This window comes from Hipposideros armiger, unplaced genomic scaffold (assembly GCF_001890085.2).
Source record: "Hipposideros armiger isolate ML-2016 unplaced genomic scaffold, ASM189008v1 scaffold_241, whole genome shotgun sequence".
NCBI lineage: Eukaryota > Metazoa > Chordata > Mammalia > Chiroptera > Hipposideridae > Hipposideros > Hipposideros armiger.
In genome coordinates this window covers 934224-959654 of record NW_017731591.1, presented here as the reverse complement: position 1 = coordinate 959654, position 25431 = coordinate 934224, and the positions used below count along the sequence as shown (strand labels likewise).

The following is a 25431-nucleotide window of genomic DNA, read 5'->3' as shown; positions in this document are numbered from 1 at the left end:
GGTTTGGCAACAACTGAAATGTACAAATAAACCTACCTTAATCTGCTCTGTGCAAACTCAAAGTCATACTTTCTAATACTGAAAGTGTAAATGTGCCGTGAACCAGTTCTGATAAATCTGGGTGTTGAAAAATATAACAGCAGAACCGGGATTCACGTATCATACAGTTATGCACCACACAACAGCATTTCGGTCAACACAGGCAGCACATATAGCGATGGTCCCCTAAGATCATAAGGGGCTGACAGCGTGCTCACACCTAGTGATGTTGCAGCCGCTGTAAAGCTGTGGCAGCACACATGACAGTCGCCTGCAGTACAGGTTTGGAGCCAGCAGCAAAGGGCCACGTTCCTCAGAAGGCAGCTCGGTCGTTAAGCGATGCCTGACCAGTCTAATCGGAGCCTGAGCAGCTATCTCACTGTGTGTGTGTGGGAGCCCTCCAAATGGAAGCTTCTTAAACGAAAATTAATGCCCCAGTTAACGCGTGTGTGGGTCCTAGGACTATGATCCCATAAACACTTCCTGGAAAACTCACGGCTGAATTTCTCAAGCACCACCATGAAAGCTGATAGCAAAGTAACTTACTTTGTAGAATTAAATAATGGGTTGGCCAATGACCAAGAGGAACACAAGAAAAGAAACATAATTCAGTAAAATGAAGGAAAGAACACGTTATGAATAATACTATGGACTAAATAAAGTGCTAATAAGAATTCAAAAATACTCTAATTAACCTGCACCTATAGGCAATTACAACAATATTCCAGTTTTAGGAAGTAGGAAACAGATATTTAAAGGGACTAGGTAGCCTCCATGGCCACGCCACTGGCCCTGGAGAGCCGACTTTTTCTCACTCTTCCAAACCCTCTGAAGTTAGTTACCATTCACCTGGCGATTCACAAAGAATTCGAAAGGAGCCCAGAGGAGGGTTCAGGTCAGATTTCACGTTGATCCAAATTCCGGGGACAGTTATGAGGCTGACAGCCCTTCAGACCATGGAGGGGCGGGCCCTGTTTGACCAATGGTTTTCTCACTAAAACGTTAGCCTCCTAAGAAGCTAACCTTCTCAGATCTCAATTATAAAATTCACTTTTCTATTAAACATGACATTCAGATAATTATCATCAAGAGGCAACTTTCAAGTATGCCAAAAGGTCAGCTAACAAGAAAAGTACATTTTAGTTCAGTGTTTTGATCTTTCAAAAAGAAACCATCACTTTAATGGGACTGAATAAAAACCTCAGCACATTACACACCCGGTCCGTAGCCTGTGTCCTCCGTGGCTTCTATTCTTCTACCAGGCGTGGCAATCACTAAACACATTCAAAATGCAAACAGCAAATGACGAAGGAAAATATTCTTACCGGTAAATTAAGCTCCCCAGCGCCCACTGTGATGTGTTTGCATTAAAGCAGAGTCACGGTCTGCAGTCACAGCACCTAGAGACAGGTTGGAAAGTTGCAATTTTAGAGGCAATTTCCATCTAAGGAACCACGTTTCCAGCAATGTTTACCTTTTCCGTTAGAAATAACTGATTTAATGTTTCTTTCTACCACCCCTCGAAAAACTCCCCAAATACCTAAACAAGAGCCTCGCTCTGTTGCTACAGAAAAGCATCCTCTAGCTTTCCATCTGTGAACAAATGAAGTAGAGATGGCAGACATGCAGAAAACCACCAGAGAATTACACTTCTCATTGAAAGAACTCTTGGCACATCTTCTCTCATGAATTCAAGCATTTTGCAGCAAATCACAATTTGTAGGAATTTCTACTTGGCCGTCCTCCCTGAACTGTTTCTCAATAGCCACTTTGCATTCGTATGACGCTCCGGCTGACCTGTCACAACAGAACAGCATGGACCGAAACGAGGAGGGCTCCACAGAGACGACATCTGAGGTCAGAACAGGACAAATGACAATTAACACAGCCTTCAGCCCAAGTCGCCGTCCCTAACCCACGTGTGTCACCACCCAAATGCCCGTCTCCTCACAAGTCAACTTGGGAAGTGAGGGAGAGTTCCAAGCAACACACACGATTTTTTCACTATGCATTCCCAGATGATTTGAGAATTGGCTTCCAATCCCTCAAAGATTGCTTAGAAGCCTGTTTTCAAATGCCGTCCCTTGAATACAGCTTTGAACTGCTGAGATTTTTCTACTGAGCAGAAGGGCGGTCAAAATAAGTGAAAGAACTTTTTGTATGCCAGATGTCCTACCTTCGTGAGCATCATTCAAATGAGCTAAATCCCAGCCAGTCATCCTAACTCATTCTGGTAGAAGCTTTAATTATACAGATGTATAAAAACGACAATATCTTTGGCCCTAAGAAAAGAATGGCTAAAGCATTCCAGCAACTCGCTTCCTTTCTGTGCACTATTTGATAATCTCTTTGGCCTTATTCCAAAGGCTTTTGCCATAAAGTTATAAACAGATTGCAGTGCCTCTGGAGACCACCTCCCACTGGTACACTGAGAAGATGCAATTCTAAGAGTCGCCCAGAGCTTTCCAGCTGACAGTGACACACCGTTCAGGCTGCCCTGTACGTTTCTGTCAGCAACTGCACTCCACTCCCATTAGCTTACTCATGACACTGTTAGCACGTGCATTATTACAGCAAAGAGAACTGTGTACAGATGAGTGACAGCGGACAGAACAGCGTTCCGTAGGCCCCTGACCAGGAAGCCCATGGCCCGGCCCACACAGCTGAAGCGTCGCTGCGCTGACTGAGCCTACGGGCTGACAGAGCTGTCCTGCTGTCTGCCTAAGAAATGGGCCATCATTCTGTGAGTCCAGCATCCTCCACGCGTCACTCAGAGGGGAAAAGGAAAAATGAAATGTCTGCACGCGTTGACCACAAATGCGGTTTGCTGACCCTGCCTCCTATTTACTGGGCCGAAGTTAAGTGACACAACACAGGCTGTCCTTTAGCCAGTGGCAAGGAATGTCATAAACCGGGTTTATTCTGCCACCAAGGAGCCACTTCCATGGTTCCAATACTGAATCTCTCTGAGACGTCCCTCCAAAGCCATCTGTCGCACAGCTGCTGCAGGTTGCTCTGCCCAGCGGTCCCACCTCTTACACTGTCAGTGCACCCACAGCAGCAGGGATCAGAGCCTGAGCTGGATTAGCATTTTCAAAACTGCTGTTTGGCATCAGCCAGAGACAAGCTACTGATCACACTTATTTGTATGCTTACAGCAGCGGCACAAGCCTGCAGAGCTCTCTGCTTCATCCCACTTTGGCAGGGAAGGCACTCACGTCCATCGGGATGGAAAGTGCCGCTACTAATCTAACGTGTATGTGCATGAGTGTGTGTGTGTATGCATGAGTGCATGCACATGTGTGTATGTGTGTGTGCGCACATGAGTGTGTGCACATGTGTGCGTGTGTATGTGTGCACATGTGTGCGTGTGTGTGCATGAGTGTGCCCATGTGCATGTGTATGTGTGCGCACGTGTGCGCGTGTGTGTGCATGAGTGTGTGCACATGTGTGCATGTGTGTGTGTGTGAGCGCACATGTGTGTATGTGTGGTCTTGCAATACATGAAAGGTCGCCTTGGTATTCTCAGGTCTTCTTTCATTGCTTCATGCTGTAGGTGTGTGACCTCAATAGAAAGGGAATGCACAGAGTCCTTTAAGATGTGACATGTAATACTGAAACATATAATTAACATTAAAATAATGCGTGCACATATGTGTGTAAACATGTTATTTTGATATCTTTTTAAAAATTCTGTCTTTTTTGTTTTTGTGTGGTAAATGTTAGCACGCTGTGGATTAGGACAATTTGGGACATATACATGTCAGAGGTACAGACTCAAACGCGGTTATGCTAAGGGTACACACACATACACACACGCAAACACACACTACACTACTGTACACTCAGAAAGGTCTCTCTTATTGTACTTTGATTATATTTAGCAGAACAGATAATCCTTTGACTGATTTAATTGGCAGGACTTTCTTTTTCTCCTGACACCACTGACACAGACATTAGTATCTTATTTTCTGTTCTTAAAGTGGTTTCCCTCTTTCTTCAAAGTCCCTCAGTTTCTTGTACTTACGAGATATGAATCAATACATTTACCACATATGAGAGAGAAATGATAGGGACCCTGAGAGGAAAACCTGAACAACTTAGAAGGATATGAAAGTGACACGGGCTCCGTGCCCTTGGTGGTTATTGAAAGGAGAACAAAGCCTGACTGAAAAACAACACAGTGTGGGCACATCACACCAACTTAAGCTCGATTCCACTTGAGACAAAAGCCGACAGTCAGCGAGGTGCACTGGCAGGAGAAGGAGAATGTGCTCAACAGCGAGACGCAGCAAAAACGGACTAGGGGGTCCACCCACTGGGGGCCCACCAGCAGACAGTGGGCGGGGGCAGGTGCAAGTGGGGATGGGGCTGGCTCAGCGACGTCAGCGCCGCGTGCCTTCCTGACTGGGCATCTTGCAGCTCTGAGGCGGGTTAGTATTTGAAACTAGTATTTCCCACACAATAGGGCCCCTAAAAGCAAATCTTTGACTTCATTAGGTACTCAGCAAAAGACGGGTGGTCTCGTCCGGTGCTGGAGAAAAAGCTGGCCGTGGAGAACTTGCTTAGAGATAACGCCTCGCTTTTCCACGTGGCACTGTCTGCGGGTATTTTCAGTGTGAATTCTCTCTACTTCCTGAAGGCACAGCAAATCACACACACATCGCTGCTGCATTCTAGACAAAATGAGCTGAAGCCTGAATGGCTGTCGTCACCGTCCTGCCTGGTTCAACCCTGTATTTAGCCTCATGCGTCTTGTCCTATCAGGGCCTATCCTGACTGTGGCCGTCATCCCAGAGCCACTGCCAGGCTCCTCAAGGAGGCTTGTAAACACATCTGGGATGAACGAATGATTGAATGTATGAAAGTGACACGTACCAAAGCGCCCTAACTTGATAGTCACAGGTATGAGACACACTGATGCCACCACAGCACCGACTGAAAGGGACACCGAGAAGAAACAGGCAGAGAAGCTGAAAGGACGTGGGACCTGCCCGCTGTGTGATCTCCGTTAATCACATGACCTTGCAGACCCCCAGTGACCTTCTTGGCACATGAGGGGTGACAGCATCTACGTGGCAGGACACGTTGGAGGGACAGACTAACGTGTACAAAGTGCGTAGCTCAGGGCTGGGGGTAGAAGGTGCTCAGTGATGGGGACGGGGAGGTGGGGACAGCGCAGACCCCATCACCACCCAGAGGCAGCCGATGAGGATGGACCTGACCAGGCCCCAAACTCAGCCGCAGGAGGACACCACATGTCACCACATGGTGACACGGGGACCTCGAGAGTAGGAGTCACCTGTGCGGGCTGCTAACTGCCTTATTCTCACAAGACAGAAAAGGGTTCCTTTACAATGTTTTTATAAGCTTGTGAGTTCCTCAGGCCAAAAAACCCCCAAAACCACTTTTATTAATTTTTGCCTCCTTGGTACCCAAGCACAGTGGCTGTGAAATTGTCAAATATTGGATATTTTATAAATGTACATTGGATGCAAATGCAATCATTTCCGTGTGTATGTGTGTGTGTGTGTGTGTGTGTGTGTGTGTGTGTGTGTGTGTGTTTGGAATCAAGAATGGCTATTTTTTTTCCTTTTTCTTTTAAAATTGTACTTAATCTTGATTAATCTTTAAACACTAGAGATTTTCTAATGATTTAAAAAATACACTGACAGGACCTCAGCTTTTAGTCAATATTTGGGTCAATATTCTTAAGTTGGGATTGAAAACACCTCTTTTTCTGGTATCAACTAACATGCACCTGGCAGTAGTGAGCTCTGGATTCAAATCATGGAGGTCCGTGCCCTCTAAACAGGTGCCAAGGTGCTCAGTTCAGTTTGCTGAATGAATAGACTACCTTTTAAAATGGAAATGACATGCAATGCACATAATATTCTCCAGAATATAAGCTGGAACTATAATAAAACGAGCAGACAGCAGCGATTCTTCAGGATGCCCAACATAAAAGGACACACAAGAAAATGGAAGCCAGAAAAACCATGGTAAGCAGGAAATGTTGGCTTTTGGAAGTCATTTATAAGCAAATTCTTACCCAGCAATATGAAGATGCTGAGTGTGTTCCTACAAATACTCCTGAAAGCAAGTCCCGAAAGAAGACGGCCCCTGCTCCAATCACTAATTTCAGTGCTGGTCGAGTAAGAGTACTTGCTGACCTCCTCCTAAGGGTCACATGGGAATTTTTTCTAACATCAGTTGAAGACATACTGTGTGCTAGATGCCGGGCTGAGCAATTGCAATGCTCCCAAGTGCCCTGGCAGCGAGGTGCCACTGAGCACGGGGGAGGAAGTGGGTTCAGACAGGTCCGGCAGCCTGGCAGCGTCACCAGGAGCGGACGGGCAGCGCTGAGCACGCAGGAGGCCCGGGCCACGCCTCAGCACACTGGCCTGCCTTCCCCACCGCCGCGCTCAGGTGGGGCCAGAGAGAGAGAGGGACGCCTGGCAGTCGCCTCTCGGTCTCCTACTGTGTTTCAAGATGCATGGTGAGCTGTCTTCAGGAGGCAAAGGGCGTCCGTGGTGAGTTAGTGAAGCGTAACCCGGGCAGGCGAGAGGCCGAGCGAGTGCTCCCGGCCCCGCTGCCCGCCCTGCCGGCAGAAGCCACGTTTCCCAACCGAGCAGGTCTCAGGGCCTTGGCTGCAGCCCGGGGACGCTGACCGTCTGTTTCCGAGTTGCTTCCTGCTCCCAAGTCTATGATCACAAGAAAGCATCGCTGTGATAATGGGGCTGCAGGGGGTACAGAGGAGGCCAGTCGAGCTATTATTCTACAGGCTGCACCCCGAGACTCACGCAGGTGAGAGAGCACCAAGGGCACGGGAGTCCTGCGTGTGGAGCAGCAAACACCCCGAACAGAGGAGGAGGAATACACGCTTGCAGGACACCGGCGAGGAGGGCATCGTGACATACTCTCCAGTCGGGATACTGCGACTTGGAAGACGGGAGCTCCCTCAGAAATAAGCTCGGACTGCTCATACACGGTAAAGAAATAAAGAGCTTCCAGAAAGTCTGACATACTTTCGGCGAGTGCACTCATAGTCTATTCACAGAAAGGAGGGTCTACATCACTGTTTCAGTGCTGTCCCCCACTTCCCAGACATTCGTCTTGACGCTACGTGAGGTCTCACAACAGACAGAACCCTAGGAGGGTGTAAGGGATGTGCGGTGGCTTCACGAGCCCACCCACAGCAAGCCATTTCACCACCAATTCAGGCTGGAGGCTTCGTAGGCGAGGCCGACTGGCGAAGAGGGGTAAATGGGGGGGTTTCTGCTTTATCATAAGAACAAATGTTCACTGCAGAGATTTGGTAAAATACAAGCAAGTGTACATACAACACACACATACACACAACACACACATATAACAAAGTAGAAGCCATCTGTCAAAGATAAATACAGTAATACCTCGGTTTGCGAGCATAATTCATTCTGGAAACAAACTACTCGTATTGCAAGACATCGCTTGTTTACCATGTAAAAATGTATTAGAAATGTTTGCTCGTCTTGCGGAACACTCGCAAACCAAGTTACTTGCAATTCAAGGTTTTACTGTACTATCAAAATTTTAGTGCATTTCCTTCCCCAATCGATATATCAATATCCAGCTAGCACTCTGGTGACACACACTCACACACACACACACACACACACACACACACACACACATATATACACACACGCGCGCGCGCGCACACACACACGTATAAACATGTATGAAGGTGTAAAAATAATTTTTATCTTTACATAACAATGTGAACATTTTACTGTACTGAATGTCTAATATACCATTTTATGTTCATATGTTCAAGCCAGTATTGACACAGCTAGAAACCTAGCTTGAATTTAGACTATATTAAGATATCCTAAAACATGAGTGTAAGATGATGTTTACTCACTGTAATGTACAACGACATTTTTGTTAACAACCTCAGTGCTCCATGATAAAAAATTAAGTACTTAGAATACTGCTATGTATTAGAAAAGTTTGTAGTTTTGAAAAAAAATTGTATTTTTAAAGACTATTGAATGCTGAAACTTCTTATGTTATAATAGTAGGTGAAACAAACAAAATTTTATACAGAGTTTGAGCTCAGTTTCACACAGAAATATATGGACCTGTGTCACCATGGGAAATATAATAGCACAGGAAGAAAACACACAGAATTGCGAGCACGGCTGCTGGGGGCCGGGGGCAGGAGGGGCTGAAGACGCTCTAATTTATGGGCATATTTCCTAATGGTCGTGGACTATTCTCTGCATCACCATGAACATAAGACACAACAACAACCTTACTCCCCCACCCCCCGGCCCAGGCTGCAAAGTTATTTGAGCTCAGTCAGTAAACGAACCAATCTGTCAAGTTAAAAAGAAAGGGGTGGCATTGTAGTGCGAGGGTAGGAGTGCGAGGGTGGGAGTGGATACGTGATAGCAGGAGGGGCCGCTGAGAAGCCGAGGAAAGCAAGGTCCCCTCAAGAAGACACGCGACGTTTGGGGAGGCTGAAGACGAGGCCAGGGGACCGATCAAACAGAGAAGAGGCTGAGACGCTGGACTGCGGCGACGGTGTGAAGAGCCCTACGTGTCATGCTCAGGTAACTAAGCGTCCTCGTGACAGCGGCCCTGTGGGTGCTCCGTGGGCCACGAGGGGACCAGGTTCCTGTGTCAGGGAGACAACGCCACTTCCTCAGATACACTCAAGGTCTCAGGGACGCGGCAGGTCCTCATTCATTAGGAATGAAAGGACAAAGGGAGGAAAGGGGAACCCGACTGATCTTGTCTGCGATGCTGGGGTTCGCCCTTACCTTAGAGGCTCCATTCAGAAAAAGAGTTTGGGTGCAGAAGGGGGTGAAGTAGCAGAGAACATTCTAGACTATGATGTAAAGTACATAGTGGAAACACACACACCAGCTCAGGTCCTCGCTACTGTATGTCCCAGGCACCCTGCACCGCAATGTCTTCATGCTTCAGCCGGCAGGACGGCCTCAGCCTCACCTCCCTGGGACGGGGGCAGGAGGAATCCATGAGGAGTAAACCAAGGAAGGAGACACTGTTGGTGGAACCACGTTCTCAGAGCTGTGTCTGCACATGCATGTCCATCATAGCATTATCATGGTGACTGGACTTCAGGGTCCCCTAGGTGTCGGGGGGGGGGGATGAATGGACAAGAAACTGATTCTCTCTCCCTCTCAGGTCAGTCAGCCATAAAGAAGGACACCTGGCATTTGCAGCAGCCTGGGTGAACCTGGGAGACAGCATGCTAGCGAGGTAAGTCACTGAGGGACAAACGCTGCACAATGTCACATGTGGACTCCAACATCAAACTCGCAGAAGCAGCGAGTAGAGTGGGGGTTTCCAGGGGCTGGGGAGGGAAAATGGGGAGACGCTGGTCAGGGGCACACACCTTCAGCCATGAGAGGAGCAAGTTTCGGGGTTCTAAGCTACAGCCTGGCGACTGTAGTGAGTAACACTCCACACTGGAAACCTGCTGCGAGTGCATCTTAGGTGTTCTCAGCACACAGTTGGCAACAGTGTCAGATGGCGGGTGTGTTAATTAGCTCAACCATGGTCATTTCACAACGTGTGTGGATAGGAAGTCATGTTTACACTTATACTGTATACAATTTTTATTATTTGTCAATTACACCTCAATAAAGGAAAAAACAAAACAACGTTTTGATTTTTTAAATAGCAGAGAGAATGTGGGCCGGCCGAGTAGCGCGTTGGTGAGGAGTTGGCTTGGGACGCCAGCTCTGAGCAGTGGGGCCCTGGTTCAGATCCCACATGAGGGCCAGTGACGCAGCGCCCTCTATAGCTAAGATGGTGAACAACAGCTCGACCTGGAGCTGGGCTGCCGTGAGTCGCCAGCGACGGCGTAGGCTGCAGTGGAGCTGCAGTGGGCTGCCGTGAGCTACCATGAATGGCTGGCAGCCAGCGTGAGCTGTTGTGAGCTGCCGTGAATGGCCATCCAATGGCTGGCGAGCGACTGCCTCACCTGGGAAAAGCGCAATGATAATACCAACATGGGCCAGTGAAGCGACGTCCTCCACAACTAGACTGATGAACAAAAGGACAGCAACTTGTCTGCTTCCCCTTCCCTGATTCCCCAATGCTGTTCCCTCCCCCCAATTCCCCAATAAAATCTTTAAAAAAAAAAAGCAGAGCGAATGTCTAAAATAATGATTATCATTTTATATGCACTCGCTAGCAAATGGAAACTCTGTTGTGTAAAAAATATCTAAGAGCAAACACCTAACTTGTAACACTGTGAAAATAAAGAGCTAATCAGCAGAGCATGGATCAGTTACTGTAACCACTCAAAAATAAATCTGCAGCTGGTGCAGAGGTGTCAGGAGGCAAGCATGGATACGTGGGCAGTGGTCTGCAGACTCTAAATGTTACGGTAACTGTTTAACTTCTCATCAATTACAATACAGTGCTTATTATTACTAATTGCAATGCAGAACAAAATATGTAAAATAAATGACGATGCTCAAAATATCTGCAATGGGGGCCAAATAGAACCAAGGGAACTGTGTGCGAGCAGAACAGCATAAATGTAACCGTGTCACTTAGAACGATGCATTAATAATCTGTTTGCAGCCCCAATATGCAGGGCTGGTCCGTGAGCCCCCAGAGCCTCCCCTAAGCTCAGCAGGTGGCAGAGACACCAAGAAGCTCAAATTAAAGTGAGGAACCTGGAATTCTGAGCACAGCCTTCTGGTCAACCAGCAAGGCGTGTGCAGACTCCCGCTTCTCCCAAAAGTGATCAGCTAATCAGTCAGAAACATGAGGGGACCTAGAGATTTCTGACATAAAGAGAATAAAGAAATCATTATGATGCTCTGAAACATATCCATTCAAATAAACTTTATATTGGGCTAGGTAAGCTGAAAGTACAGTAGAGGACATTTAGGGTGACAGAGAATAAGAAAGTCTAAAGATACACTCCCAGCTGAAAACTTCAATTAACATAAACTTTTTTTAGATATTAAAAATTGACATTTAGAACAACATATCTATTTAATGCAATCCTATTTTGCAAAATTTGAAATTTAGGTCACCTACTGGCTAGGGCTGTCTCAGTTCTCTGTGAAAGTGTGCGTCTGAAACAATCTAGATGTTTCAAGCAAAAGAGGAGGAAAAGACAGTGGTGGTGGTGGTGTTACAGAAATAAAGAGAAAAAAAATCTGCCTAAATTAGGGGACACTGCCAAGGTAAGTTTTTTTTTTTCCACTATGAAATTGGGAAATGTTATTCAGATGGCCGGTTCGCACTGATTTTCTGTCCTAGGGAATTTGAGAGAGAGAAAATCTAGTATGCAGGATTTTCATTAGACAAAAGCATTTAGTAACTATAAACCATTGTACTCAGTTCCCTCTTCCAGTACTACAGCAGAAGGACTACCAGTTAACGTGAAATACAACCTGGCGATGAGTGTCTGCTTAAGGGGCTCTTAGCCCATGAGGGTGACAGTCGCCTTGAGATCTGCAGAGCTAAGGGCTCTCTCTGCAGACGCACACACACCTCCACACGTGCAGCACACTGAACACAATCACAGTGGCTTCTATCACCTCCGGCCTGGGCCCTGCAAACTACTCAAGACAACATCCACTGTAAAAAGAACATTCAGCCTCAAAACAGAACTAAAATCTATTGTCATTGTTTAACCCAATTTCATTGCAAACTACCTATATTATAACAATATAACAGCTGACATTTTACAGCACTCCAACAAAGATTTTTTTCATTTAACCCTTGAAGCAACTTTATGTGTTAATTTTATTAGATCCACTTATAAATGAAGAAAACTAAAATTCAGAGGGTTAAGTTCCTTCTTCAATGTCACATACAGCGAGTGGCAAAGGTCAACTGTAGAGCCAGTTTTGTGATTCCAACTCTAGTCTTCTCTCAACAATGTTATAAACCATGTTCTATGGTAAAAAACAAAACAAAACAAACCGAAAAACCTGGTTCATACTTTGTGAAGGTGGGTAGTTTGAAATGACACAAAACAAACTCAGTCCTTTACTGACAAAGGAAAACTTTGTTTTATTTTTTGTCCAATCCTGAGCTGGTGGTTTGTCGTGACCCGGTGAAGGGCTGTGAGCAGAGCGCTCCTCTTTGGGATATTGTCAGTTTTAAGCCTTTCCTTTCATCTTTTTCTGTTTAACATGAGAGACACAAAAGCCAAAGAGAACCACCAGTTCTTTCGTCTCTCCACATAATCCAGGCATCATACGGGAGCTTAAAGAACATTTTATTCTCTTCATTATACACTGAATGCTCTGAGTTTATTATACAAGAGATCCTTTGATGCCCCGAAACAAGTCCCTTTTGAAGCCCTGGTGACAAAGTGTTATGAGGTTCTTCCAACGGGCCAGCTGTTCCGTCACACCCATCGGAAGCACTGTACTGACTAGGCAGCCCTCCTTTTTGTATCTACCGCTGAAACTCCACGTAGAGCCAAACACAACAAAAGCGGCAAAAACTAAGCCAGGTTCAACTCCTTCCCCGGAGGGAGAGACCACGGTGAAATGGAGAGAGGAAAATCTTATCTGGTCAAGTCTGGGATGGGGGAAAAAGGCACACACAGGTAATTGATCTGCAAGTTCAAGACAAGAAAAGCATAGAGATTAAGGTTTAAGTTGCATGCGATCAACACTATTTTCTATTTTCTCAAAACTGCATAGAATTACAAAGTACACTCTGAACCCAGCTGTAAAGACCCCACTGAAATCTCAGTAGGCGTTTGACAACCCCACCAAGAGTGAGAGCTGAACGAATGAATTGCCTAGAAAATTCAAGCAAACAGTCCTTTCCACTAATCTTTCCATATCCACAGATATTCCAGGAAATACTAGGCTCTAGAGATGTACACATTCTAGAAAAGGACCCGCTCTGATAGCCGCCCCTCCTCTGGGTGCCCCGTTCTTTCGGCTTGAGCAACGTCCTTTTCTCAGGCCACTTCTCGCATTATCTAGTCACTCACATACTGGAGTGGATTAAGTGAACAGAGCGTCCGTGTCCTGGGAGGCTTGTGCCACCTTATCAATGGACACACAGGGACACTGGCTGGTCAGAGACCGTTTTGTGAATGGCACCTTCTCCTGTCCCTCTTTACACATCAGTGCTCAAAATTAATGAAGTTTCTGAAGGCCGTAACAATTAGAAAAAAAGATTAGGAACGTGTTTTAATAAATTGTATCAGGCATAAACCACATGGGCAAAAATTATAATTAATAAAAAGCAAAATGTACCACCACCTTAAAACACAAAGCACAGTCTCAGCAACACACAGGCTAATGCGAAAATCAATGCTCAGTGTGCTGAGTGCAAAATCATACAATTAATCCTGTAAACTAGCCTATCAATGGTCAGCAGGCAGGGCCCCTGATAACCGCCAGGCCGCAAGTCGCATTACAGAGGGAACTCTAATGAGCTCCCATGAGAAGCGAAAGATTTAAATCACTTTTTTCTCCCTAAAAAAACATCTTTACTCCACTTAATGGTCATTACTTTCCATATCGGTACACATATGGTCAAACCCACCCTTAAATCACTCCCCAGGAGCTGGAAAGCAGCCTCTCTCCAGTCTAAAATATGCTACTCCACAGATTTCAAAGTAAGAGAGGATTTGTAAATCTCCATGTAAAGATACCACTTTCCTTCTGGGATTTGCCAGCTACCTATCGCTACCCTGTGTCACGGGCTTCCATCAGGGCTAATGAACCATTCCGAAACTGTATCACCACACTGCATACCATGCAAGACATGCAGTCTCGTGTGCTTGCAAATTATGTAAATTGTAATCTGCCTTACTCTGTCTCTACAAATAGAAATAAAGTAACCACTTAGGTATAATCCTTTTAAAAGTATGGCCTGTTACAGCGTACATATATTTATACAACTGAGTACCGGTAAAGATCTCCACAGTCAAGTGTAGGCATCATCCCGCCGATCATTTAACATCTGAATAGACAATTTCGCACAGTTTAAGGATAAAAACTGTTCAACTATTTTTATGGTGATTTGGGTAAGTCTCTAAGGGGCTTTTTTCAACTCTTAGATTGAATGTACTTCCATCCAAAAGCTTGTCACTCAGAAGGAGGCTGAAGGATTCGTCCACCACTGCCCTAGGCTCACATCGTAAACTTATGTGAATTGAAATTCCCTTGAAGAAGACGACTTTTATTGTTGAAACGACACATTCCAATTACACCGTTCACTCTGGTCTCAATGCCTTGAGTCTGATTCTGTAATCTCCAGAGCGGTCGTGTTATCGATCGAATCAATCCAAGCAGTGTGTGGCTCTGTCGCAAAGCCGTGTGCCACAATGAACGGGAGCGGGTACGGAAGGGTCTGGCAGCCCGACAGACAGACTGACACGCATCAGGGCCTGACCGCCATCAGCTCAGCGGGGAGAGAAGTGCTGTCAGTCACCTGCCTGGAACCAGCTAGGACGGTGGGTGTGCACGGTGGGTGTGGACGGTGGGTGTGCACAGTGGGTGTGGACGGTGGGTGTGCACAGTGGGTGTGCATTGCGGAGCCGCTGCCTGGGGCCAGCCTGCCCTCGCCACCTCCCCCCAACGGGCACTGGCTCTGTCCTTCCATCCGGCCAGCAGCTGGGGGCACACAGCAGAGTGCAAATACTGTCACCAAGTCACCCATGCAAGGCCAAAAGCAAGGACCATGGGTCCCTCACAGAGCAGAAAGGTGAGGGAGCCAGGAGACCGAGGAAGAGCCAGTTGGAGGAGCCGCCTACGGACGACAGGACAGTGCGGTTTGCCCCGGAGGCTGCAGCCCGGCCGGGCGCCTGCTGGGCGGTCAGCGCCAAGGGCAGGGCCGTGCAGGCCCCCGGCGCCGGGACTCGGCCTCTGGGCACCTGTGCCTTTCGTTCCTCCCCACACACGTCGCCGGCCATCTTTCCAAACCATGTGTGCCTTTTCGCCCTGGTTTCCACAGAAGGGTGACTTCCAACAGCGAGAAGAGCTGGTTTCCGTGCGTTCTCCTCCTTCAGCTCAGGAGCACAACATGCCCGGCCTGGGCCCAGCACGCGCGGGGCCGCTCCCAGCATCGTGCACGCTGGGCACCCACGCGGCGCACCCCCAGGGCGACAGGTCCCCGCCGGGGACACCACCTCCTGTCCACCTACGATTCTCGTCCTAGAGCTTCTGCACGAAAACCGCCTGACGGACAGACACGAAAACCGCCTCCAGGCCGCTGCCTGCCTGGTCGGGGGGCGGCTTCAGGAAGCGTGAGGTGCACACGGCTGGGGGGTGACAGTCCCCGCCCCGGCCCACCTAGCCTGCTAGCCCCTCCTGGTACTTTCTCGTGGGGCATAAACACCGATCTACCTGTGCAGACGCCTGGTGAAATTATTCACCTGAAATAGTAAGCACGAATTAACCTGCATTTCAGCCTTCAGCAAAAACGCTCCGCGTTCAACGAGAAAATATTGTGACAGGACTGCGACGCCCTTCCTGTTACGCTCGCAGAGCTCACCCGTGGGAAGCCTCCTCAGAAAGCCCACCTGACTGTCTGCTGAGGACCGGGGACGGCAAGGAGCGTTCTGGAAAACGAAGCGAAGCTCAAGATCAAGCAGCGCAGAGTAAACCTCTTCTCTAAGAACTCACAGACACATTTGCACTTGAACGGAAGACAGACAAGCAGCAGTCACCTCCCTCAGTACCTAGTCTTAACAGTTCCTCTCTGGGGTTTAGATGTGGAGAAGCCGTCCGTTTAGCTGCTACACGAGGGGCTTTGTGTGTGGTGTCGTGTGTGCCCACCAGTGTGTGTGCGTGTGCGAAAGGAAATGAAATTTTTTCATCAATTTCTTGCACTTTCATCTCCCACTAAATCCTGCAGTTTGATGTAGCTCAGACGGCTGTTGCTATTCAAGGGACGTAATAAAGATAACAACTGCAGCGAACATGGCAAATGCCGCGTGCCTGCCAGCGTTGGAAGTCTGAAAGGTAATCATCCATTCAGTCATCGCAACAACCCTCTCAGCGACACCCCATTCTTTATCCAGGACCAGGAACTGCAGCTACGGGACAAACACTGACCGCACACCGAAGAGCAGATTGCTCCTTTTAAAAAGAGATACTGTGGCGTCCATGCAAAAGCTACTTCAGTCCTACCGGTCAGCACTTAGAGGGTATTTACCTTCCAATGTTAAGTTTATAACACAGCTTTGTGTTCTCAAAACACGTCACTCAAGTATCGCTGTTTTATATCAAATAGTCACAGTGAGGGACCATAAAGCTTTCACCAGAGGTCACCTAATTTTATGGACACTCCAACCAGGAAACAGTTTGAAGGTGGGTGGGTGGCGAGTAACGCGTCCCGAGATGCCCGCATCCTGGCAGCTGGCAGAGTAGGTGCTGCCACGCGGTGACAGGACTTTGCAGCTGTGACTCAGGATCCTGAGTTCAGGAGCTTCTGGATCATGGGAACGGGCCCAGTGCCATCACAGGATCCTTACATAAGAGGGGACGTGAGGACAGAGGGGAGAGCAAGACACTGGACGATGCTACGCGGCTGGCTCCGAACACGAAGGACCACAGGGCAAGGAATTAGGTGGATTCCGGTAGCTATAACAGAGGAGGAAGAGGCTCTGGAGGGACTCAGCCTGCGAGCGCCTAACCTCCGGGAGGGTGAGCGAACACATCGTGTTGTTTCAAGCCTCTGAGTCTGAGCTAATTATTTACAGCAATAGGAACCGAGTCCAGGTTGTAGAACGTAAACGTGTGTAAATAAGAATGTACACTTTAAATTTTGGAGCCAAGTTTCGGTACTTCTCTTGAGTTCATACAAAATATATGTTGCTTTCATTCTAATTATTTTGCAAGGGCATGAAGTAATATTATATTTACAATCCTAAATTAAAATGCTGCTGCTTCTTATAGAAACTTAAGTCTTTAAATAAGATTCATGTCACATGTGTACTCATATCAGATTAATATCTTGAATAAATTTAGAGTCTATAGTCTCATTAACTCAATAGTAAACAAATAATTTCCACTCTTTCTTCAATGCTGTGTGCATCTGTCTTCCAATGGTAGGAACACGCGGAGGCCTGAGGAGCTCATGGGAGGGTTACCTGATGCATGAAAAACTACTAACGCATACGTCTTGGCACAGGTGTCACACACAGGAGTGTCACCACGTGGGTCCCCTCTGCCGTTGTGAGGAAGAAGTTGAGTTGACTTTTGTCCAGCCTTCCACAACTATCATGACATTAGACATGGAAAGGCGTGAGCTTTCCCTTAGATCTAAGCAAGTGAATCTGAACAGGAAAGCGTAGGGCTCTTAGAGGGAACACTGAAAACCCCTGTTCTCAGCCGTGACCTGGCCGCCACAGGGTCTGTGCTCACATCCCTTGAGCCACCTGGCCCTGGCTCAGCGCGCTGCCTTCCCGGGGCTGGCCAGACTCCCGCCCCCACAGCCGTCCCGCCCAGCCCCTGCCTGGATCTGCTCTCCCGGCTCCTTCCCCGCCTGGCCCATCCTGCAAGTCACCGTCTCAGAGACCCCATCCTAAGGCCATTCCTCCTCCCTTTCTTCTCCGTCACAGTCCTGTGTTTCTTTCCTGGAACGATTTTATTCATTTACTTTTTTATTGGCTGATGTTCTCAATAAGTGGAAACTTTGGGAGGGCAGGGCACTTGTCTCCATCCTAATGCTTACACACAGCCTGGAGCTTATAAACAGGTCAGTAAATAAATACTTGACAAATGAATGGATGAATGGCCCTTTGGAATTAGAGCTACACCTACATGCATGCGCACATGTGCACGCACATGTGCAAAAGCACTCACACACGCACACATGTGCACACACTGACTGTCCTTGGAGACACTGGTTCTTCTGTCCTGCACCTGGAGTACAGCTTCAGCCACATGGGTACATTTTTTGTGATACTGTCCCGTCCCCCCTGGCTCCATGATTCTGGTCAAAGCACATTATTCAGGAGTTGCACAGAAGGTAATGCCTTCCCAGATGCACACAGGACTGAAGCGGGCGAAAAAACATGCTACTGAAATCCCTTCCTCTGCAGACATTTAAACTGCCCAGTTCAAACTGCCCGTCAGCATGGCAGCAGTAGTGGACTGAGCACAAAGGTGGCTGCCACCGCACGCGACTGATCGCAGGTGACGTGGTGCTTCCACGGCCCTCATGAAAATACTGATGGAGAAGCAGAGGCTGATTTGGGCTCTTTTTGCTGAATTCTGTGTTAGCCTCTGGGTCCCTCTCAAGATGTTTCCACAAATCAACACGGCAACCAAGGAACGTTTGGGAGTGGCACCCAGAAACCACTGTCTAGTCGGGATGAGAAAATGGGAAAAGCTTTCTAGGTTTGAGTGGCCACATGCAGCAGCCTTCTCCCAAACGCATGGTCCACTCTGTCCACGTGAAGGGGCCTCCAGCAGCGTTCCTCGGTGGCTGATGGCGCCTGTGTCTGCGGAGGAGGCTCCATGTACACGGCCCACAGCCATGGCCCGGGAGCAGCGCCGACAGCGCCACGAGCTTGGGAAACTTCTGGCAAAGCACCTCTCACTCAGGGCATCGCAAGCACAAGTCCCTACGTGTCCTACAAACATGCCTGGTCTATGGTGACGCTGCCAGGGCTTAGACGACAGTCTGTCGATCATAAGCCTCCCTCTGGTATGTCATTCCAAAATTAACCCTCAGGGGCCAGCGCAGTGGCGCGTTGATTAAGAGCTGGCTTGGGACATCAGCTCTGAGCAGCAGGGCCCGGGATCGGATCCCACATGCGGGCCAGTGACACTGCCCTCAACAGCTAAGATGGTGAACAGCAGCTCGACCTGGAGCTGGGCTGCCATGAGTCGCCGGCGATGGTGTAGGCTGCAGTGGGGCTGCAGTGGGTTGCCGTGGGCTACTGTGAGTGGCCAGCAGCTGGCGTGAGCTGCCATGAGCCACCATGAGCTGCCATCCAACGGCCGGCAAGCAACTGCCTCACCAGGGAAGAGCGCAATGATGATACCAACATGGGCCAGTGAAGCGACGTCCTCCACAACTAGACTGAAGAACAAAAGGACAGCAACTTGTCTGTTCCCCTTCCCCGATTCCCCAACGCTGTTACCTCCCCCAAACCCAATAAAGTCTTTAAAAATAAACAAACAAACAAACAAACAAACAAAAAATCAGTAGCTTACTGAAAGTGAGGGTTCATTGTAACTCTTCTGACGACATTAAAAAGAAGACAGACAGCACAGCAGACTTTTCTCGACTGGCATATAGCAAAGTCATACATGGAATCACAGGGTATGAAAAAACCAAACCACCGACCCTGCAGTGCTCAGAATTAATGTGCCATTCCTCCGTGGAGACAGCTCACCGTCACTGACCCAGAACTCCACATTCCAACTACACTATTCCCCCCATGAAACTTCAGTTAAAATTGTACCATTAGACATCAGTTTTTAAATATCAGCTGATTAGTGTTGTCCCTCTAAAATCCAGGAGCATTTTTAAACAGGATTTTGTTTATATTTTCTGCCATATTGTGGCAGCCAGGCATCCGGCCCTATATTTGCAGGGTTAAAATATCTCTAAAGGCATATATTGCCATTCAGAATAGTCTTTATACCAATTTCCAAAGACTCAGGCTGGCAGTTGACAAATTTGATGAAACTGACTGATTCATGGAGCCGGTACATAAAAAAGTGGAAATGTTCAAATTAAAAAAAAAACAGAAGTCACAAAATGGCAAATTCAGAAGTAAGTCTCCCTGCTGAATCATTCAGTAGACAGTGGTGGCGCCTTCGTCACAAGTCAAGTAGTAACTTTTGAGAGGGGCCCTTCTGGGCCCAGAAGAGTTTTAGAACTAGCCGCCCGCTGTGGGGCCCAGACACAGATGCCACTCTTTGCTCTTAACACACATCGTGGGGTAAGCGAATCCATGACCATTTCAGGGGGTCCCCACTTTGCTGATTAATGCTTTATGAGAAGGCAGTGAATTCCATAGAAGTGAGGTTGTGTAGATTTGGGAAAACACAGTCATGTGTGCAGACGCGCCTGTGCAGGCTGTGTTCACATTCTCAAGTTCATGCCTCTGAGTCACGCCTCGTCACTGGTACTCATTACACAGAACGCACATAATGAATCTTTGCAAGAAGTTACCTCAGAAGACAGAGTTAGGATATTTCACATCCTTGTACCTACTGCTTATAAACCCTACTGACACAAGCACTTCTTCCTTTGGAACTCCGAGTCAATTATATTTCCTGTTTCTAGGTACAAATGAAAAGCCCAGAGCCTCACAGAGCGGATGGGCTGTCCAGGGGGCTACAGGAAGGAAGAACATCCACTGCTGACCGATATGTGGGTATTCATTTCCACACTATTTTTTAAAAGTGAAATTACTTAGATTGTAAATGTAATTCAAATGCTATGTATTAGATTCACAAGTCAATTATTTAAGTGCCACTGTGGCCCATAAGGTGATGCTGATAAGCAGCAGATGGCCTCGATGTCGCTTAGAAAATGCACACAATATTTTCACTTGAAACGTGTAAAAAGGTTACACAAATATATTTGAAGTCCTGATCTTCAATTTCCTTGTTTCATTTCCCATGCACACCATCCCCAGAGAACTGACCACAGAACCGGCTTATCCACACTATCTGAGCTCCCAGGGCAGGAGCGGGTCCTGGAAGGGACACAGTTGGCCGAGCTGGCAGTTCTCCGATACAAAGGACAAATTAACCCCACTGAAAAGTAAGGAACGTTGCTGTCTTTTTCTATGGGGAGCAGCGGTTTCCTGGTTATCTCAGAATTGAAATACACTTCACAAGGTCAAGGTGCCAGATGTGGCTATGATGGCGCTGGGTGCCCACGCCCCTGACCGCCCTGCCAGTCAGGCAGGCATCTGGCCACCTGGCAGGGGCGCCGTGAAGGGCCACCCTGGGGGCTCGTTTCAAGGTGGGAGGCTTTTCAGGACGCAGAAGGCATCACATCAGAAGGTTTTCTCAAACGCACTAGATTACGCTGTGATGAATACTTGTTGAAAAGTCAGAGCTCCTTAAATAGCTGGGACGTTTGTTTAGCTTCAGAGATGTGAAAATGATGATGGGACGTCTTTTCTGCTTCCAATCCGGCCTCCTCGCTGGCAGCTGGTAACCGCGCAGGCTGGGTGCAGCCTGCCCTCTTCTGATCGCATCCTTCAGCAGCACTGCAGCATCTCCGAGCCTCCCAGTCGCATGACGCGCATCGAGTGCACATCGCCGCTCCCTAACTGGACTGGGGGTTCATAAGGTGCCAGGATGGCCGTGCCCGGGAAAGGCGTATGTGCTGACCAGTAACATTCTGTGGGCACGTGCGCGGTGGTGACTGCAGTGTCTTCAGACCCAACTGCGTCTAATTCACCCTGGAGTTCACCCCCCAGCAGAGAGATGCTCTTCACCCAGCAAGACCCTCCTGCATCCGCATGGAATGATTAACTGCGGGAATATCGCGGGGCAAAGAGAGAGGAGGGGCCACACGAGCTTTTCTTGGGGTGGCTCCACCCTCCACAGCTGGGCTGCACGGTGTTCTCAGTGCTGAGATGACCTTGGAAGTGCTGACATGACCTTGGAAGTGCTTTGGGCCTGATGGGAGTGCACACCTCCCCTTGACTTCTCTTTTAATCCTTCTGGCTACAAAAGGCTGAACGTCTCAGGTCCGTTCTCACAGGTCATCACGGCATGTTCGCTTTACGCATCTCGCTGTGGTAGACACGAGACAGCAGGACAGAGGCCCAGAGCCCTTGGCAGGCAATAGAGTTTGCTGGGATTTAATCGTCTTGGGTTGTCTCCATCACACTAACGTTGGACATACCTTTCGCTGTTTCCCACTGACCAGGGGAATAGAACCTTCATTGTAAGTCGACGCATGCTTTAACAGACCAGCAAACAATGTCAGTGAATTACGGCCGATGGCACAAGCTATGACAAAAGCACAGCTTTTGGGGGGCACAGGCTCAGAGAATTGGAGACGAGTGAGTGGCGGCTATTTGAAGACGCGAGGACAGCAGGGAATCTATCTGAGCCGACGGGGGCAGGGTGCTGCTGGGCAGAAAGAGGGTCTCTAAGGAAACAGGAAGGAGAAGGGACTAATGAGGCCAAGTCCCCTGAATGTGGAACCCCATGTGACAGCTACTTGGCCGGCAAAGCAGAGGGGAGCCCGGGGAAGTTTTCAGGAAGTAGGTGACCTCATGGTCAAAGTGACAAGCGAGAAAGGGGATTTTCCCAGTGACATTTAGGCCTCAGTGGGGAGGAGCGACTTCAAAAGGCAGGACTCCAGCGAGAGAAAGGGTTCAGCGCTCTAATGTTTGTAAGGCTGAACAATGAATTTTCCAGAATGGCTCATGAGAAATAAATCTCAGTGTGTCAAGGAGGATGTGGGAGCAGGTTTTCTGGCCATTTATAAAGAGAGAAAAGATACAGAAAATGGCAGTTTTCTAGAAAAGATCAGCAAAAGGGTGGTGTGCTACAGTAAACGTGTGTCTTGCTAAAGCAACAGAAACTATGGAAAAATCTAGGCTGGCTTGTGTTTCAATAGACCCAATAGTGTTTTTTTTTTTATTTAATGCAAATTCTTCGTCGAAATCTCAGTTTACTACCACCATCATTTCTTACATATTTTTTCCTGAAATTTAAGAAAGCAGAATTTAAAATTTATAAAGCTTTTAGGTCATATCATCTAAAAATAAAACCTGTTCAGAAAACAAGCCTTTTCTGAGTAAGGAAACCTTTTATCCGTGGCTAGATGATCTGTCGTGAAAATAACTTCAGACCAACTCAGGCCACCTGAGTTCCACTTCCACTCTCCCGCGTGTGCGTTCCAGGAGTTCCCGTAAGTCTCTGAGCAGGATTAATTTTGCTACCTTGCTAAAATAGCCCGTGGCTACAAGTATCACACTAAATGATACTATGAATGTGTCCTCCATTCAAAGGCACTTACAGCAGCCAGTACAGAATTAAGGTCACCGTAACGCAGCTCCTCAGCGGTATGCATGTCGCGTTTTGTCTGCTGCAAGAGCTTTTGAAATGTGAAAAATATTGTACAATACTCTGCGCGTGCTTTCAGCAAGGCTGCAGGAGAAAAGCAACTACTCGTGTTTATCAGAAGGTGGGCTAATGCTTCAGAGGTGGAGGAATGACAGTACGCATGCGCCCCCGCTCCGCACTGAGAGAAAAGTGACACGGCATGGAGGGGACAGCAGGGTGGAAGGATCTGAGACAGCAGAGCCATGAGAACACAACAGCCTGTATCAGGCTGGACGGCGCTGTTCACCCAGTATCAGTGAGCGTTTGGGGGGGCGGGGAGAGGCGGCGGGGGAGAGAACGAAGGTGCCTCTGCTGTGTGCTCCTGACCTGCTTCCTGTTCTGTGCAGGAAGATCGGAGAATTCTGGGGGTGCTCACCACCCTTTAGCCCGCTTTCCATTACAGTCATGCTTCTGAAAGTCACAGAGAAACAAGGGCTGCAGCCAAAGGCGTATCATTTCAGGGCAAGAAGTCTGCTTTTCCTTTTCTGTTTATGGCTGTAACAGGCAGATACAGAAAGTGGGGAACCCCCACCCCTGCCCCAGGCCTGGTGCCGGGCACAGCCTCAGCAGTCCACTCCTTGCTGCCTGGCATTTTGGGTTCCCCAGGGCCCCTGAGTCTGCAGGGGTTCTCCTGCGTTTCCGAAGCCCAGGCCACACCCACACGAAACGGAGAAGCGTTTGGGTAAATGCAAACACCTCGGAGGAGCGAAGCATCCAAGCAGCCCGCCCCCAGAAGGATTCCAGCCCTGCGCTCTCTGCCAGCAGGTCCCCCCCTCTCCGTCACAGCCTCTCTCCAGGCGAAGGCAGAGGTGCCAGCGGCTGGCCAGCGCCCACTCTCCTGACGCATCGCCGCCCAAAGCCAAGCGCTCTCCTGGGGAAGACGGCTGGGGGTGCAGGATGGCAAGGAGGCCCCCGAGGGCGCTGCGCTGGTTCCGTTCCCTGTTCCCATCCCACACTGGAACCAATGACGTCGTGAGGCAGCGGGGTTGCGGTGGGCTTCCTAATTCTGGTGTTAACGTGACTCTCTTTTGTTGTCTTCCTACCTTGTCCAGCAGAGTCCTGCTGGTAGCTGGACCATAGTGCCCTGAGTCTGGACTGGTCTTTGACCACGTGGACCAATGGATTAGAGTGGAAGGACCAATGGATTTGAGCTGTTCCTTTACCTTTAACAGAACTTCCACATGGCTATCCAAAACCTCAGCCATCATGGAAGGGGTCCAATGACTGCTGGGGAGGACAGTGCAGTGGCTACGTGAAAAGGAAGACGGGCCAGTGGAGGTCAGCCCTCCATGCCACAGCACCAGACCTGCCAGTGAAGCCACCTGGGCCACCAGCCCAGCCCACCCACCATCTGCACCCTACCATGCATCCCAGGTGTCACCAGGTGGGGCTGAAGAAATCACCCTGGCCTGCCTAAATTCCTGACTGACAAAATCATGAGGTTTCACAAAATGACTGTAGTTTAAGTTATGGTATAGTCTGTCATGTAACAAGAGATCGCTGCCACAGTGTCCCTCCTCATGTGCATAAGCTGCCACCTGGTCACATTTCAGAATCATTTCTCATCATTTCCCCTCCTAGCGACTTCATAAGCCTCCAGGTCACTTTCTTCCAAAGGATAATCACATTGTGCATTTCCCCCAAAATGTCATATGCCCAACACATACCTACTGAGGTCGCAACAGTTGTAAGCCATATGGAGTTCCCCACACATGACTCAACAAAACAAATGAACATAGCATGAGCCAAATTTCAGAAGCCAATGAAATGGTGAGAGTATTTACATAGCATGGTGTCCCTAAGAGATAGTAATAAAAAAAATTTAAAAAAACACGGTAGATTTCTGGCCAAGATGGTGGGGTAGATAAACGCTGTGTCACCCCCTTCCACGACCACATAAAATTGCAACCAAACTAGAACAACCATCGTTGAGAACCACCTGAAGTCTAGCTGAAACAAAGCCCTGCAACTAAGGACATGTGGAGACGCCACCTCGAGACTGGCAAGAGCGGCACAGACATGCAACAGGCTGATTCCACAACCACGTGTGACCATTAAAAATCAGAAGGGATATCTCTGTTGCAGAGAGCACTCCCCCAGGAGCGAGGGGTCCCAGCCCCTCCCCAGCCCAGGGTTCCTGTGTCGGGGAGGGAAGCCCCCATAACTGCTGGCTGTGAAAACCAGCAGAGCCTGTGACTGAGTGAGATGGAGGGTGGCTGGAGTCCCAGGCGCTCCTCCTAAAGGGACTGGGCACAGACTTCCTCACTGATGGACTCACTGGCTCTGAGCTCCAGAGCTGGGGTGGTGGCTCGAAAGGCGACAGGGACATGTGGGG

The 25431-nt window shown here is 48.4% G+C and overlaps 1 protein-coding gene across 1 annotated transcript in view; it reads right to left on the bottom strand.

The window, feature by feature from the left end:
* Positions 1-25431, bottom strand: part of CHL1 (cell adhesion molecule L1 like) — a 154719-nt gene that overhangs the window by 114919 nt on the left and 14369 nt on the right. The window contains exon 2 of the mRNA XM_019655509.1: positions 1365-1439. The gene's annotated coding sequence lies outside the window, so the exon portion shown is untranslated. The remainder of the gene's footprint in view (positions 1-1364; positions 1440-25431) is intronic.